We start from the raw sequence: 5,940 nt of genomic DNA, 5'->3' as shown, positions 1-5,940 counted from the left end.
TTACTTCTATAAAGAGTGTTTCTCACAGCTATAGAAGAGCAACATTGATGATCATGTTGGATTAGGTAGATCAAATCAAATGTATGGGGATAGTACAATTACAAATGACAAATGGAAATGGATATTTATGTAACTTACATAATGTCTTATATCTTCTAGGACTCCAAAAAATATGCAACTATGTTGCTATACCTACGACTTCAACCCATATATAGGTTGGTATCTTCCTTGCTTTAAAGCATACTTTATCCACTACTCCTTTGCCCTTGCCCTACCAATGAACCACTCGGTGATCTTCACCCATGGAGCATTGCAATCAAATATCCAAGGCATTAACTATCTCAACAAAGAATTATTTCACATACTAATATCTAGAAGCCCTAAGCCTCCCTATGCATTGAACATGTAATCTTTGGTGAAGGCTTTGGGACATAGGCCTGAATGGCCCAAATGTTGGACATGATAGAAGGGAGACACGTGGAAATGATCAATGTTATATTCCCATATACAAAGAATGAGCAATGTGTGGCTTGAATTCAGTATGGAAGTGTGAACCCTAAGGTCATCCTCCCCAAGATCCATTCAGGGTGGGTTGAGGCTACAAGTGGCTAGGTGGTGGAGCTTGAGGAACCTCTACACATAGCTCTTGTGGCTTAATCCAACCATGATGTAGGGATTATGCATGGTAAGTGCATATGATTTTGACTCTGCTTATGCACTGCATGAGGGTTGTTGCAGAGAGTGATGGCTCACTTTGGCGCAATGTCTACAGGATGTAGCAATTTCTGTGGTGGTGCCTTGGGCGGTCTCAATTTGAAGTGGTATCTATTGTAAACATTACTAGCTGTCAAAGACTGGTAGCAAAGTGGGCAGTAGTCCCATGGGTCTCTCACACAGAGTTAAATAGCTTCAATGTATTGTCTTTTAAACATCAATAGTCTCATTCAGATTTTTAAATTTCAGCAAGGAAAGGAATTGAGATGGCATTAACAAAGTACTTTATGCATCCTAAACTTGGGGAGTGTAACCTTGGTGGACCTAGCTACCCCTGATGGAAGGTTAAGGCCAAGAGTCTCTTGATGTCATGGAGATTATAGAAGGTGATAATGTGAAGCCATGGGTACTAGGGACAAGCCGGTGAGCTACACTTGCAGATCTATTGGCATTGTACATGTGGCAAGAGAAGGTCACACACGCATATGTGTTAGTGATTTAGACCTCCAACCATAAAGCTATTCCTTCAATCAAGATAGCTCCCAAGGGTTGCTATGCAGCATAAAATTCTCCTAGGATCTTGAATTTGTACGATTGGATATATTCAAGTCTTACAAAGGTATATATAGGATCTCGAACCTCTAGAACCAGCTTTACTCTCTCAAGATGGGTGAGTGGAAAGAAGTGGAGGGGTTGATAAAGATGAAGGTGTGAAGGGATCCTTTAGCCTCTATCAGTGAGCAACCACATCTGAATACATGTTTGAAGAGTTGCGGCCATGACAGGAAGAGCCACACACGACATTAGTAACATCGAGAAGGTTTTCAATGCCTAGTCAAACCAAAAGTGCAAGAAAAAGCTCATAACATCGAGAAGGTTTTCAATGCCTAGTCAAACTGAAAGCACAAGAAAAAGTTCGGTTCTTTAGAGCAGGACTATGAATCAAGGAATCATCTGATTCAAAGAAGAAGAAGAAGAAGAAGATTAAATGCTTCTAAGAAAGATATTGGATGTTTGAGCTTCCCTCCCCGCTCCCCTCTCATTCTTCGGTTGCTTTGCTTCTCTTTCCTAATTTGCTTCGGCATTGGGAGAGGCAGGATTTGAACCTACGTCGAAAACCTTCAACAGATTTGTAGTCTGTCGCTTTTAACCACTCGGCCACTCTCCCAGTAAGCTTCGACAGCAAGGATCAAGTCATGACCTATAGCAACATCATCATTGTCAAGCTTTCGATCACCATCAGGGAAGAATTTGTTGAAGCGAGTGTTCTAATGGATGCAAAGTATGGAGATAGTAATGTCGTCAAGCATACAACAAACGGGACATAGTGATACACCTTTCTCAGGTCAATGGATCCAAGATCTTTTTGTTATAGTGGGAACAACTACAAGTGGCTAGTGAAGTGCATCGGGAATTGGCTAGTCATCATGGGTCAAGATGAGACAAAGATATTGTTTGATGTTCTTGTTTCAAAGCTTTGCAAGAAGCTTCTTTCCATTCATGCCATCACTAGGAATGGAATGAAGGTAGAGTTTGATCATCAAAGTGTACACATTTTAGGTAAGGACAAAAAAGCAGTTGCAAAAGGTGGGTTAGAAGATGATGTTTAAAAGGTGATGATCCAGTAATCACTCACCAACAAGTTGTTAAAGTATGGCATTTCATAGTGAGAGGGGGCTTCTATGTAGGAGTGCCTTGCCCCCTCAGAGAGGATAGGTTAGGTAGGCATGGATAGGCTAGTTTAGGCGAGTGTTTAAGCTGGGTTGGGTCTTGGCCCCCACGGGTATGGGCCAGATGAGTTCGGTGTTCATTGCTTGATGTCGTAGAGACCATGGACATGGTGTGTCATGGAGTTTGTTATTTGAGGTTCCCATCGTGATGTGTTCATTGGAGGATACAGGTTGTGGTGGGTACCACATATCATTATACCCCACTGGTAACTTAGTGCAGGCTGGCATGGGACATCACAATTGTGGATGTCTCATTTGTTGTTCAAGTTGCATTGTGGTTTGAGGATCCAGGCTATTTGGTACTTGCTTCGAGGTGAATCTAGTAGGCCCGTTGTTGGAGGGTCCATGGTTGCATCTTCAGATTATTGTGCTCACCATGAGCTGTAGAGAGGGTGTTAAAGTGTGGCATCTCATAGTAAGAGAGGGCTTCTATGTGGATGTGCCCCCTATTACTTGATGAAAGCTCTTACTGTTCATAGAATGAGGTAGCAGAGTGGAAGAATAGATCCACAATGGAGATGGTAAAGCTCAAGAATAAAGGATTTTCAATCGTTTTTTGGTAGAAGCTTTACAAATTGCAGTGTACACGCTCATTTAGATCTCGCAAAAGGTAGTAAAAGGAAAGATCTCACACAAAGCCTCCCTTTTTCAAAACTTTTAAGAGTTTTTTGTTCCAAGTGTTCCATGTGTGTTCATAATGGGTTCAAGAAAGAGCTCTATGCAATGAGTCAAGAGTATATTTTAATTGCATATATTGTGGAGTCAGAGGTATTGTGGCTCTACAATCAAACTAATAGGAAGATTTTGGTGAGCAAAGAGGAGCATGACATCCAAGAAAGCATTTTACTCCCCTACCCTCCATGCATTTACTCCTCTCAACACACACACACTCTCTCTCTCTCTCTCCTCTGCGCATGGGATCCCCTTCTCCTCTAAACTTTCTACAATCCTCCAAGCTGTCCCAAACCTCCATCCTCTCTTCCCAAGCCTCCAAATGACTGCCACATTGGCAGGTTTGATGAAGTTCACCAGGTGGCAGCCTCTTGTCCTCTCACCATCCTTTATATATAGTAAGATGAGTCAAAGTCACGAGAAGAATTAAGCATAGGTCGATTAAGGTATTGAGATCCTACTCAAACCATCCTGAAGTGCCTCTCTCCCTCCATATATCCCTCTCCATCCTTCTCCTCACTACATTCTCAATCAGCTACTGTCTCCTCTCGTCTCCTCTCTCTCTCTCTCTCTATATCTATCACAACCATCTACCTCCCAACTCCCAGTCCTCCCTTCTCACCCATTAGATGCTTCTCTCAACTGCCATAGGTTAATCACCAGCCATGCCTTCTCAGCTACTAGTAAATCTAATTATTTGAGCACAGTCATAGGTTAATCAAATATCAAAACAATGCAAACAATTAATGAATAAAGGGGAGTGATAGAGAGGGAGAGAGTGGGAGATGCATAGAGAGGGGGGCAGAGGAAATTTGTTCACAAAATTAGGATTGATCTCCAACTGATTTGAGTTCAAAAGCATGTATGGTGAGGGAGAATTGGGAGAGAGAACAGAATAGACCCAGTCATAGTAGTAGGCCATTGCAATGCTAGGCTAGAATCCTAAGATTTTAGGATGTTGGCCTATCCCTTACCAACCCCATATTTATCATGCCAAGTTGTGATGTGGCCATGCTTGGAAAGAGTCTCCATGAAGCCTGGACCCATGAGATCTATAAATGTCCATATTCAAACAAGTTATTGGCCAAGCAAATCTCTTTTAACAACTGGTGTAGAATCCTAGTTTTGGGAAGGGAAAGGCTAGAGGAAATTCGAACTGTTATAAAATAGTTCCAATAGCCTTTGGAATAGATTATGGACAAAAATAATAGGGCACTCTTGGAGCTTCTAGAAAAGTCCCTAACCACTATGAAAAGGTTATACTTAAGCTAGAATTAGATTCCCAATCTCTTCAAATTATCTAGGGTTGACATAATTTGTTGTTTCTCAAGGTTCAACCTTTAAAATAACTCAACATAAAATTTGTGTTTAGATTACCTTTGAGCTATTTAATATATTGATAGGATATTTTTTTATCTTCCCATAACTACTTCTATCAGACCAAGGGACAGTAATATTCAACATCCACAAACCCTTTTCTTCCTCCCAAGATTTTAGAAGTGGAGCTATTGTCCTATGATTATAAAGTTTGGGAGATGCTCGCAAGACATGAACCTATTAGCTCCTTTTGTCAAAGATGCATCGATATATTTTGCTAACTTGGTTAACAATATAAAATCCCATGATGCCATGAAAGGAGGTAATTACATGATGAAAAAGACACGATTCATGTGTTTAAGAGACAATGAGCAAGCAGTGACTAAGGACATGCGAATATTAAGAAGGGAGGGAGGCATAGGAAGCTGACATGTGGTGAACATTCCAACGTGGTAGGAATGTGGAGGCTGGGAAGAGAGGAAGGTGGTCCGAGATAGGTTTGGAAAAGCGAAAAGGAGGTTCAGGGGTCATGCAATGTGAGAAGCACATGGTAGCACATAGCATGGGTGCAGTAGAGCAAAGACCAACCCTTCTAGTGATAGCATGCCAACATCACGCGGGCCTATCTCGCAGACTACAACAGGCACTGAGACATGGCGCGAGCAATGTTGAGTGGGACGAAAGCTGCGCAGGGCACAATAAATGCGAGGGTCACGTAGCTCTAGGGGTTGTTCACTAGCACATGACATCAGATCATGGATCGCGCCATGTGGAGACTTGCACACCATGCCATGTGTAGACTTCTGCATCATGCCTGACTTCGAGAGTAAGAGAGAGAGAGAGAGAGAGAGAGAGAGAGAGAGAGAGAGAGAGAGAGAGAGAGAGAGAGACTTGTTAGAAACATGGTGGAGAGAGGGAGAGAAGGTTAGGGTGTGGGGAATACATGGATGAAAACATAATGAAAGGCTATCTTATTCATAATCATGAGAAGTACAAGCGTTATATAGGCTACTCACTCACATACTAGCACCTAATGCATAAGGGATTAGCCCCATAATGACATGTGGCACTCACTCATGACTCACACACATAGAGTAGTCCTAGATCACCTAGTACTACACACCAATACTTAACACCAACACACTCTTTGGCTATGATATCTCCAACAGCCCCCTTTAGAGACCAACAAGTGCGAGACCCAACATGCAAAGAGTAGACCGATCCCCCCTCCACCACAATATTGCAAAGAGCAAGTCCAACTATCCAACACCTCCCATCTGATAGTGACTTCTTAGTTAGCTTGCAACCGACAAGGGCAAACCATCACTCATCATCCCCCCCTTACTTTGAACTAGGTGGTCAATACCATCAAACCAAAGTAACAAACCATACAATCATTTTTGGGGGACAAACCTAGGGCAGAGTGCCTCGTATTGACTCCAAATACATTCAGTTTAGAGGGACTACTCAAGGCTGAGAACCTTTATTGACTCAACATAAACACATA

General features: G+C 42.2%; 1 non-coding gene across 1 annotated transcript; it reads right to left on the bottom strand.

Annotated features, from left to right (window-relative positions):
- Positions 1-1,799: 1,799 nt before the first annotated feature.
- On the bottom strand, positions 1,800-1,882 carry TRNAC-ACA (transfer RNA cysteine (anticodon ACA)). Its single transcript has one exon. It is a non-coding gene; the product is annotated as a tRNA-Cys (tRNA).
- Positions 1,883-5,940: the final 4,058 nt, after the last annotated feature.

This window comes from Dipteris shenzhenensis, chromosome 29 (assembly GCF_047967505.1).
Source record: "Dipteris shenzhenensis isolate YYH24624 ecotype China chromosome 29, Dip_SZ_1.0, whole genome shotgun sequence".
NCBI classification, from domain to species: domain Eukaryota; kingdom Viridiplantae; phylum Streptophyta; class Polypodiopsida; order Gleicheniales; family Dipteridaceae; genus Dipteris; species Dipteris shenzhenensis.
Note: the sequence above shows the minus strand (reverse complement) of the source record. Positions and strands in the feature narration are given on the sequence as shown.